General features: G+C 36.4%; 1 protein-coding gene across 1 annotated transcript in view; it reads left to right on the top strand.

The window, feature by feature from the left end:
* LOC123284635 (ubiquitin carboxyl-terminal hydrolase 25-like) overlaps nt 1–12934 on the top strand; it is a 95986-nt gene that overhangs the window by 69058 nt on the left and 13994 nt on the right. The gene's annotated exons all lie outside the window — the stretch shown is intronic.

Here is a 12934-nt window from a genome sequence, read left to right as displayed (position 1 = left end):
AGTTCAAGGTCTTTCCTCAATTGTCTGCTGAAAACTTGTGTAGAAATCAAAAAGTTTTTCTATTGTTTCTGTAGATAAGCCCTTGAGAAGATTAGTTTTGCACTGGCTGTCTTTGCAGTACAAATGTATAACTTATATTTTGTAAGTTAATGTTGTTAGGCAATATAATGTGAGAGCTCAGACACAGGGCCAGATTGTCTAGGTTCTGGCTGTGAAGCTAGAGCAAGTTACGTGATCTGTCTTTGTTCACTTTGCTTATCTGAAAAGTGTAAGTAACAACAGCAGTTATTTTATAGAGTTACTGTGAGAATCAGATGAGATAAAACACATAAAGGGCATAGAAGGGCCTGGTACATAGTAAGTACCAGATGTCAACTCTTGTCTGTTACTATATTGTTTATATTAGCTTTTAAAAAGATAAGACTTGATTTACATGCAGAAATTCATACTTAGTGGAAAAAAATTGCTTATGGAGATAGTATGCTTGAGTATAGGGCTTTTCTGGTCTTGTCATTAAAGAATTTGTAGCCCTGTAGGGAACTAGTCTCAAAGATATAGAAGTTAAAATTTTAGGTTTCAGTAAAGTCTTGAACTTTGTGTGACCTATTGTTAGTAGTAATGATACATTATTAAACTATAGTTTTCTTTTAGTGTATAATTTTGAAAACTTTTACTGTAAACATAGGAAACATTTATAATACAAGCCAGTGGGAATATAATTTGATTTATAACTAGCTTTTTAAGCTATAATCGTTGGGCTATAAAATGTCAGGCTGATAAACAAGCCGTTTTTTTTTTTGTTGTTTTTTTTTTTTATTTTTTTAAGATTTTATTTTTTTTCCTTTTTCTCCCCAAAGCCCCCCGGTACATAGTTGTATATTCTTTGTTGTGAGTCCTTCTAGTTGTGGCATGTGGGACGCTGCCTCAGCGTGGTTTGATGAGCAGTGCCATGTCCGCGCCCAGGATTCGAACCAACGAAACACTGGGCCGCCTGCAGCGGAGCGTGCGAACTTAACCACTCGGCCACGGGGCCAGCCCCTAAACAAGCCGTTTTTAAAAGGGAACTCAGATCACCTGACAACCCCTCATACCTCCAGAGAAATTAAGAAAAACTCCTTCAATCATTACAGTTTGTACATGAAACTTTTTGAACCTATTGCTTCCTGTTATTGCAGTTTGTTATTATCGGTGGTTCTTTCTTCTGATGTCTCAGTTGAATTATATTTATAATTTATGTGACATTATTTAGAATTATTACTTCTGGTTAGGTATTCATATGTATATTGACCTTTTTTTTATGTTCCGGGATTTTAGGGCTTTACAGAGTTTTAATTTCTCAGTTGTAGCAGATTTTTGGCAAACTGAATCCTCAGTATATATAAAGGATAATATCTCACTTGCAAGTGGGATTTTTGTAGGACTGCAAGACTGGTTTAGTGTTTAGAGTTCAGTGTAATTCACCGTTTTAACAGACTGAAGAAAAAAAACCATATGATTATCTCAGTAGATGAAGAAAAAAGGATTTGACAAAAGCTAGCATCTATTCATGACAAAATCTCTCAGAAGCTAGGAATAGCAAGAAACTTTCTTATCCTGATAAAAGCTCATTTATGACAAATCTACAACTTATATAATATTTAATGTTGGAAAGGCTGAATGCTTTTCTCCAAAGGTCAGGAGCAAGCAAGGATGTCGGCCCTCACTACTTCTATTAAGCATTAGACTGGAGTTCTCAACCAGTTTTATACAGCAAGAAAAAGAAATAACATGCATGTTGGAAAGGAAGACAGAAAGCTGTCTTCTTATGTATATGACTTGACTGTCTATCTACAACATCCTAAGTACTCTCCACGTACAAAAAGATGCTAGAACCAAGAAATGAATTCAGCAATGTTATATGATACAAGGCAAACACACAAAGATCAGTTGTATTTCTAAATACCAGCCGCACACAATTGGAAATTTAAATTAAAAAAATACTTATATACAATAGCATAAAATATGGAATATTAGGGCTAAAGTGGACAAAAGATATATATGAAAACAGCAAGATATTGTTGAGAGAGGTTAAAGAAATAAAGTGATATATTATGTTCATGGATCAGGGGATTCAATATTGTTAAGATATGAATTGTCCTCAATTCAATCTATAGATTCAGTGCAATCCCAGTCATAATCACAGCAGGCTTTTTTATCGGAATTGACAAACTGATTCTAAAATTTATATCGAAAATCAAAGGATATAGAATAGCCATAGCAATTTATAAAAGAAAGACAATGTTGGAAGAATTAATTCTCAGGCTACAGTGATCAAGACACTTTGTTATTGGTGAAAAGATAGTCATATAGCTCAATAGAACAGAATAGAGAGTCCTGAAATAGACCTACATGTACAGGGTGAATTGATTTGAGTCAAAGTTGCCAAAACAATTCAATGGGCAAAGGGAAAATCTTTTAAACTAATGGTGTCATAGGCAGAAAAATAATTCTCAACTCTTACAGGACACTATATATGGGGAAAGAAATTCATAATAGGGTATAAACCCAAAAGGAAGAAAACCATAGGAATTCTTGAAGAAAACACAGGAGAAAATTTTAGTGTCCTGGGTTAAGAAAAGATTTCTTAAGTAGGACAATAAGAAGGCACAAATCATAAAAGAAAAAAGTGATAAAATGGACTTCATCAAAATTAAAAACTTTGAATCTTTGAAAAATTCATACAAAATGAAAAGACAAGCCACAGACTGGGAGAAAATATTCTCAAAACATGTATCAGATAGAGAGTGGGCGGAGCAAAATGGCGGGGTGAGCTGACCTGGGATTCTCTCCCCTCCAAAATACAACAAAAGATTGGAAGAACTGAATTTCAGAGAATAAACATAATGCCAGCTCATTAGAGACCTACACTACCAAGAAGGCAGAGATCATAACCTTGCTTACACCCTCGGAGGCGCTGGAACAGCGGGAGAAAACATCGCTCCCTCCCCTAGAGTCTGCGATCGCTGCGGCGCGGGTAGGGAAGGAGCGGGGGAGGGGCCGCATGACCAGGGGATCATCCAGGACTCCTGCCGCTGATTCAGTGGAGACCCGCTGATGGGGGGGAAGCTTCGGTCCTTGGGGACCCTATAAATCAAGGGCCTTGGGAGACCAGAGAACAGAACTGATGTGAACCCAGACCAGCGCGTGTGAGTAACAGCCACTCCCCCCCAGCAAAGCCAGTGGGCGCAGCCATCTTGCCCCAAGGCAGAGAGCCAACCCACTCTCGACCCCCATCTAGTGGTGACAGGCTGTAACTGCAACTGAATTCTACCACCATGAGAAAAAACCGCTCCTCTACCATCCAGCAATTTATAAAAGCCCCAGACCAGAAGGAAAACAATAAAAACACAGAATTAAGTCCTGAGGACTTGGAATTAGGTAAACTAAGTGATAGTGAATTCAGAGCAGCTATAATCAAAAAACTCAATGAGGTAGCAAGAAAGATAGAGACTCAAGCCCGAGTTCTGGAGTTACTTCACAAAAGAGATTGAAATCATAAAGAAGAATCAAACAGAATTAGTTGAAATGAAAAACACAATGGACCAGATAAAACAGAATACGGATTTCCTGAATGCCCGTGTAGGCAACCTAGAGGAGCAAATCAGCATAATCGAGGACAGACAGGCTGAATGGCGCCAGACAGAGGAAGAAAGAGAACTAAGAATTAAAAAAAATGAGGAAAATCTCCGAGAGATAATGGATTCAATGAGGAGTAAGAACATAAGGATCATAGGAATTCCCGAGAATATGGAAAAGGAAAATGGAGCAGAAAGTGTGCTTAACGAAATTATAGAAGAGAACTTCCCAAATCTAGGGATCAACGGAGAAATGTGTGTAGAGGAGGGTTTTAGATCTCCTAGATTTGTCCATGTAAAAAGACCCACCACAAGGCACATAATAGTAAAGTTGGCACATAGGAATGATACGGAAAGAATACTCAGGGAAGTAAGGAAAAAAAAGAGAATAACCTATAAAGGAGCCCCTATCAGACTGTCAGCCGATTTCTCTACAGAAACCCTACAAGCTAGGAGAGAATGGAGTGATATATTCAAAGCTTTAAAGGATAAAAACCTTCAGCCAAGAATACTCTATCCAGCAAGAATTTCCTTCAGATATGAGGGAGAAATTAAATCTTTTCCAGACAAACAAAAATTAAGTGAATTTGTAACTAAAAGCCCTCCATTACAAGAAATCCTCAAGAAGGGTCTCATACTTGAAAAAAGAAAAAAGGGAGAAAGGGGACACAAGCCACAGACTAGGGAGACCGATGGATAGAACCAGAACAGGATAGCAAATATTCAACTATAGCATTAGGGTAAAAATAAGAAAACTACCAAAACAAGGACGATCTTAGCACTCTAACTACCAATTAATAAGACGAGTTGGAATAAAAAATGAAAATAATTATTTAGGAGGGGAAGAGCAAAGGGTCTAAATGAGTATTGGTCGAGTAAGTAAGAGACCAGCAGAGAATAGACTATATTATACACGAGATTCTAAGTGCAAACTTCAAGGTAGACACTAAAATAAAGTACAGAACAGAGTCACAAATCATAGATAAGGAAAAATCTAAGAAACCCAGCATAACAAATTGCAGTATTAAATGGATAGTCTAAAGCACACAGGAAAAGAAACACAGGAAAACAAGATAATGAGCGACAGATTGATAGCATTAAGTCCACATGCATCAATAATCACTCTCAATGTGAATGGATTGAACTCTCCAATAAAAAGACACAGAGTGGCAAAATGGATTAAAGAACAAGATCCAACAATTTGTTGCCTCCAGGAAACACACCTCAGCCCCAAGGACAAACACAGACTCAGGGTGAAGGGGTGGAGGACAATACTTCAAGCAAATAGCAAAGAAAAAAAGGCAAGTGTTGCAATTCTCATATCAGACCAAGTGGATTTCAAAATAAGACAGGTAAAGAGAGACACAGAGGGGCAATATATAATGATCAAAGGGACACTTCATCAAGAAGAAATAACGCTTATAAATATCTATGCACCCAACACAGAAGCACCAAGATTCATAAAGCAACTATTAACAGACCTAAAGAAAGATGTTAAAAACAACACAATAATAGTAGGGGACCTCAGCACCCCACTCACATCAATGGACAGATCATCCAGACAGAAAATCTACAAGGAACTAGTGGAGCTGAATGAAAAACTAAAACAATTGGACTTAATAGACACATATAGATCACTCCACCCTGAAGGAGCTGAATACACATTCTTCTCAAGTGCACAAGGAACATTCTCTAGGATAGACCATATGTTGGGAAACAAGACAAGCCTCTACAAATTTAAAAAAATTGAAATAATAACAAGCATCTTCTCATCATAGTGCTATAAGGCTAGAAATTAATTACAAGAAAAAAGCTGAGAAAGGCACAAAGATGTGGAGACTAAACACACTACTGAACAAGCAATGGATCATTGAAGAAATTAAAGAAGAATTAAAAAAATACCTGGAAACAAATGAAAATGATAGCATGCCATACCAACTCATATGGGATACAGCAAAAGCTGTATTAAGAGGAAAATTCATGGCAATACAGGCACATCTTAACAAACAAGAAAAATCCCAAATAAGCGACCTTAAAGCACACCTAACTGAACTAGAGAAAAAAGAACAAATGAAGCCCAAAGTCAGCAGAAGGAGAGAAATAATAAAAATCAGAGCAGAAATAAATACTATTGAATTGAAAAAGGCAGCAGAAAGGATCAATGAGACAAAGCTGGTTTTTTGAGAAGCTAAATAAAATTGACAAACCACTAGCCAGACTTACAAAGAAAAAAATGGAGAAAGCTCAAATAAACAAAATCAGAAATGAGCGAGGAGAAGTAACAACAGACTCTGCAGAAATACAACAGATTATAAGAGAATACTACAAAAAACTATATGCCAACAGAATGGATAACCTAGAGGAAATGGATAAATTCTTGGACTCTTACAGTCTCCCAAAGCTCACTCAAGAAGAGGCAGACAATTTGAACAGACCAATCACAAGGAAAGAGATTGAAACAGCAGTCAAAAACATCCCAAAGAATAAAACCCCAGGACCAGATGGCTTTCCTGGGGAATTCTATCAAACTTTCAGAGAGGATTTAATACCCATCCTTTTCAAGCTATTCCAAAAAATTAGGGAAGATGGAACACTTCCTAACACATTCTATGAGGCCAACATCACGCTGATACCAAAACCTGACAAGGACACCACGAAAAAAGAGAACTACAGGCCAATATCACTGATGAACATAGATGCAAAAATTCTAAACAAAATTTTGGCAACCAGAATTCAGCAATTCATCAAAAGAATCATACATCAGGATCAGGTGGGATTCATACCAGGGACACAGGGATGGTTCAACATCCACAAATCAATCAACATGATACACCACATCAACAAACTGAGGAATAAAAACCACATGATCATCTCAATAGATGCAGAGAAGGCATTTGACAAGATCCAACAGCCATTTATGATAAAAACTCTGAACAAAATGGGCATAGAAGGAAACTACCTCAACATAATAAAGGCCATATACGACAAACCCATAGCCAACATCATACTCAATGGGCAAAAACTGAACGCCATCCCCCTGAAAACAGGAACGAGACAAGGATGCCCTCTATCACCACTCTTATTTAACATAGTACTGGAGGTCCTGGCCAGAGCAATCAGGCAAGAAAAAGGAATAAAAGGAATCCAAATAGGGAGGGAAGAAGTGAAACTCTCGCTGTTTGCAGACGACATGATCTTATATATAGAAAACCCCAAAGAATCCATTGGAAAACTGTTAGAAGTAATCAACAACTACAGCAAAGTTGCAGGGTATAAAATCAATTTGCATAAATGAGTAACATTTGTACACTCCAGTAATGAACCAACAGAAAAAGAACTCAAGAATACAATACCATTCACAATCGCAACAAAAAGAATAAAATACCTTGGGGTGAATTTAACTAAGGAAGTGAAGGACCTATATAATGAAAATTACAAGGCCTTTCTGAGAGAATTGGATGACGACATAAGGAGATGGAAAGACATTCCATGTACGTGGATTGGAAGAATAAACATAGTTAAAATGTCCATTCCACCTAAAGCAATCTACAGATTCAACGCCATCCCAATCAGAATCCCAATGACATTCTTTACAGAATTAGAACAAAGAATCCTAAAATTCATATGGGGCAACAAAAGACCCCAAATTTCTAAAGCAGTCCTGAGAAAAAAGAACAAAACGGGCGAGGCGTCACAATCCCTTACTTCAAAACATACTACAAAGCTACAGTAATCAAAACAGCATGGTACTGGTACAAAAACAGGTGCATAGATCAATGGAACAGAATTGAAAGCCCAGAAATAAAACCACACATCTATGGACAGCTTATCTTTTTTTTTTTTTTTTAAAGATTTTATTTTTTCCTTTTTCTCCCCAAAGCCCCCCGGTGCATAGTTGTGTATTCTTCATTGTGGGTTCCTCTAGTTGTGGCATGTGGGACGCTGCCTCAGCGTGGTCTGACGAGCAGTGCCATGTCCGCGCCCAGGATTCGAACCGACGAAACACTGGACCGCCTGCAGAGGAGTGCGCGAACTTAACCACTCGGCCACGGGGCCAGCCCCTGGGCAGCTTATCTTTAACAAAGGAGCTGAGGGCATACAATGGAGAAAAGAAAGTCTTTTCAACAAATGGTACTGGGAAAACTGGAAAGCCACATGTAAAAGAATGAAAATTGACCATTCTTTTTCACCATTCACCAAAATAAACTCAAAATGGATCAAAGACCTAAAGGTGAGACCTGAAACCATAAGGCTTCTGGAAGAAAACGTAGGCAGTACACTCTTTGACATCAGTATTAAAAGGATCTTTTCCGACACCATGCCTTCTCAGAGAAGGGAACAATAGAAAGAATAAACAAATGGGACTTCATCAGATTAAAGAGCTTCTTCAAGGCAAATGAAAACAGGATTGAAACAAAAAAAACAACCCACTAACTGGGAAAAAATATTTGCAAGTCATGTATCTGACAGAAGCTTAATATCCTTAATATATAAAGAACTATTGCAACTCAACCACAAAACATCAAACAACCCAATCAAAAAATGGGCTGGAGACATGAACAGACATTTCTCCAAAGAAGATATACTGATGGCCAATAGGCACATGAAAAGATGCTCATCATCGCTGATCATCAGGGAAATGCAAATCAAAACTACACTAAGATATCACCTTACACCCGTTAGAATGACAAAAATATCTAAAACTAATAGCAACAAATGTTGGAGAGGTTGCGGAGAAAAAGGAACCCTCATACACTGCTGGTGGGAATGCAAACTGGTGCAGCCACTATTCAAATCAGTATGGAGATTCCTGAAAAAATTAAAAATAGAACTACCATACGATCCAGCCATCCCACTACTGGGTATTTATCCAAAGAGCCTGAAGTCAGCAATCCCAAAAGTCCTATGCACCCCAGTGTTTATTGCAGCATTATTTACAATAGCCAAGACATGGAAGCAACCTAAGTGCCCAGCAACAGACGAATGGATAAAGAAGATGTGGTACATATATACAATGGAATACTACTCAGCTGTAAAACAGAACAAAATCATTCCATCTGCAATAACATGGATGGACCTTGAGGGAATTATGTTAAGTGAAATAAGCCAGCGAGAGAAGGATAATCTGTGTATGACTCCACTCATATGAGGAATTTAAAATTATGGACTATGAACAGTTTAGTGGATATCAGGGGAAAGGTGGGGTGGGGGCTGGGCACAAAGGGTGAAGTGGTGCTCCTACAACATGACTGACAAACATTAATGTACAATTGAAATTTCACAAGATTGTAACCTATCATTAACTAAATTAAAAAAAAAGAAAAAAAGATGCTTTGTATGGTTTTAATCTTTTTAAGTATACTGAGGCTTGTTCTGTGGCCTAACATTTGGTCTATCCTGGATAATGTTCCTTGTGCACTAGTTAAGAATGTGCATTCTGCTTTGGTTGGGTGGAATGTTTTATATATGTCTATCAGGCCTAGTTATTTTAAGTGTTGTTTAAGGTCTCTATTACACTATTGATCTTCTGTCTAGATGTTTTATACGTTATTGAGAGCGGTATATTGAATTCTCTAGATATTATTGTAGAACTCTCTCTGTCTGTCTTCAATTCTCTCAATTTTTCCTTCATATACTTTGAGACTGTTAAAAACAAGACAGCAGGTCCAAAATGGAGTCAGTTATGCTAATTCCAACATTACCAAACCAAAACTTGACTTAATTATAGTTTTGGCTCTTCCAAAAGTGGAATCTGAAGTCGGTCAATCAGGAATTGTCTGATCCTCACTAGTCAGGTAATCTGCATGATAGATTCCTGCCATCCCCTAAAGGAAAGTAACCTTGCAGCAACCAATCTGTTTTTATGCCTAGTATAACTTCCTTGTTCCTGCTCCCTTCTTCCAATAAAAGTCTTTCATTTTGTATAGTTCTTCAGAGCTCATTTCTATCTGCTAGACTGGATGTTGCCTGATACAGGAATCATGGAATAAAGTCAATAAGATCTTTAAAATTTAACAGGGCTCATATATATATACATATATATTTATAATTGTTATAGCTTCTTGAGAAACTGAACCTTTTATCAATATATAATGTCCTTCTTTTTCTCTTGTAGCCATTTTTGACTTGAAGTCTATTTTGTCTCATATTAGTACTTCCAAACCTGCTCTCTTTTGCTTATCCTCTGCAAGGTATATCTTTCTCCATCATTTCACTTTCAATCTATTTGTTTCTGTGGGTCTAAAGTGAGTCTCTTGCAGACAGCATGAAGTTGTCCTCCAGGCTTTGCAGATTGGCTAAGGGCTGGGACACTCTTTCAACAATCAGCCAGGCTTATACTGAGCCTAGGGATCTGCCAAAGATGAAAGCCTAGGGTCTTCTCAAGTTCTTTCTGAGCATATATCTTTCCCTGAACATGAACATATCTTCCTAATTCCCCCATATTCAGACGTGCTTTTGAATGTCCTAATTTCCCGAATAAACTCTGCTCTGTATTTTCTGCTGGAATTTAGGCATCAGTAGATTCTTATTCATCTTGCAGTGTTTTCACGCAATACCCATTGTTATTCCCACCTGAGATTTGTGTTAGATGGAAGAAAAGATACTTTGTATCAGTCTTTCACGTAGCCTCCTAGCCTCCAGACAGATAAGAATAGACATACACAATAATTTGCAAATATGATTGTTTCTGCTCCCTCCAGAACGAGAGTTCTGAATCCCACACTGGGAATGCAGGCTACCATTTCAATACTGCAACCACACCAGGGAGAGGGTGGCCAAGGGCAAGTAAAAATGCCGCAAAAATTTGCTAACTCTTTTAAGTTACTTTTTATTTTTTGTTTTGTTTTATCATCACCTTGGTTGCTGTACATCTTTGGTGGTTTTCCAGTTTTCTGATAGTTTGTTCTGGCAGTATTTGCTTTTTTCTTTTTTTGTGATTCTGGAGGAGCAGGAAAGCTGGGAGTGCCTACTCAGCCATTTTAATACATCAAGGTATGCACAAGAAGAAATAGAAAACTTGATTTGAGATATCTGTTCATTTCATTTTCATGAATAAGAATGATAATTGGCTTCTCTCTCCTTTACTTTACAAGAGGAATGGAGAGTGGTATTTTGTTAAATGCTGGGGACTGACAGCCCTAAATGAATTCTATAAAAGTCTTTAGATTTCCCAGAATATAGGAAAAGAATGAAATCTGCATATCTCATTCTAAGTATCAAATTTTAAAGATAATATTTTAAAAATGTGATTAATTTCTCTTGCGAACAGATATGCAAAAATCTGAAATAAAATTTTTGCTATTGAATTCACTAAGCCTTTTATAATAGTATATTTAAAAATAAATGTATGAGACAGCATCAGAAAGCTTTCCATTTTATTTCACGTATGTGTTACATTGGTTTAGCATAATAAGAAAAGTCCTGGCAAATCTAAAGAGAAAGATAAATATGAGGTATATGATAAAAAATGACAAAATTATTTATAGTATTTGCTTATTATCTTTCTAATATCTATAGGATATCTTTTTTATTTTTTTAAAAAAATTCTTTTTTTCTTTTCTTTTTGCTTTTTCTCCCTAACTGCCCCCAGTACGTAGTTGTATATTTTAGTTGTGGGTCCTTCTAGTTGTGGCATGTGGGATGCCGCCTCAAAATGGCCTGATGAGCATTGCCACATCCATGTCCAGGATCTGAACCAGTGAAACCCCAGGGCAAGGAAGCAGAGCACGCGAACTTAACCACTTGGCCACGGGGCCAGCCCCAGGATATCCTGTTTAAATATTGATATTGGTAATGTTTTCTTTTTCTTTTGATACAAAAGCTGTGCATTTACTAATTGTATTGATCTATCCAAAGACCCAAATATGATTTCATTGATTTTTTTCCTATTATTTTTTTCTTCAATTTCTTTATTGAGATCAGTCAACTCTCTTTAGGTATAATCTCTTTTTTCTATTTAGGTTGTATTTTTTTGAAGTTTTTATTCAAGGCATATTTTTAATATTTCTAAGGTACTATTTAAGGATATTTAGTTCAATTAAAAATGTTATGTTATAGTTTCCTTCTGCTTATTTTGTGTATACTATTTTGGGGATTTTTAAAAATCGTTTTGACTCTTATTTTGTGTCCCTCACCCCCCTTATAGAAACAGTGTGTGGATATAGACATTTTTATTAACTTTGTGCACTAAGTTGAGGGGTCTTTTCGGTTTACAAGATTTCTGGTTTAAGAGGCTTTATTGCTTTCTTCTGACAGTATAGTGAAGTGAAGTGTGTGTGTAGTTTAAAAACAACACTTACATACTTCCTTTTCTCTTAACCATTACAACTCTAAAGGATGCTGTCCTTGTTTTCCTTCCCTACTTTCCTTTAGAAATATTTTTCATTGAGTTTTTCACCTCAAATCCTATATAATTGCTATACTTTTTCCTGTATCCAATGCTGTCCTCTATCAGACTTTGGAGGTGTTTTTAATTATTGGTTATGTAAGAGGAATTTTCTTATTGATTTTATCTGTTTTATATTACTAACAGTATCTCCACTTCCCTTTTCTCTTTTCTAAACCATTTCTTCAGACTTCTTCACTGGTCACTCATAGAATTATGGTAATTGGAGGGCCAGAGATAGTTTTTTTTTACTTTTGATAAATATTTCTCTACTTATAGGCATCTTCAACTTCATAAGATTATCTTCCTTACAGTGATGCAGAAAGTGTGGGAAGTTCATTTGCTTTATCTGGTCTGAATGGGTTTTGGGCGGATGAGTGGGAAGATGGAATTTTAGGTGTTATTATCTTAAGACCTTCTTTTCGACCTTCGGAATGGAGTGTTTATTTATTTTCATTTAATGAGTTTAATAATATCAATATGCATTTCCATAAAATTTCTTCTGAAACTTGCCTAGTATATATCTCATATAGTAATTTTGCAGTCGTGGTCTATATTTTTCCTTTGTTATTTTCTAATGGCGTGCTTTTACATTTTCAAATGGAATGACTTATTGTTTGATAAACATTGTTATTAGTTTATGTTTGGATTTATTAGTATTCAGGGAATGCTGTTTACATTTTTATCTATTTACGTTGTATCTATTAGTATTCAGGGAATGTTATTTACATTTTATTTTTTGTTGGATTTATTGTGGTTACTCTTGGTTTAAACTATAGTCAGTTTTCATGAATGTTCATGTGCAGTTGAAAAAAATTGTATGTCTTATTACTGGAGTTCCATGATATATATGCGATTGTGTTATTTGGGATTATAACCTTAGTTACTAAATGTCATTTCTTTTTCTTTTCTTTATTTCTCTCTTTTTTTGTGC

Source organism: Equus asinus, chromosome 17 (genome assembly GCF_041296235.1).
Source record: "Equus asinus isolate D_3611 breed Donkey chromosome 17, EquAss-T2T_v2, whole genome shotgun sequence".
NCBI lineage: Eukaryota > Metazoa > Chordata > Mammalia > Perissodactyla > Equidae > Equus > Equus asinus.
Note: the sequence above shows the minus strand (reverse complement) of the source record. Positions and strands in the feature narration are given on the sequence as shown.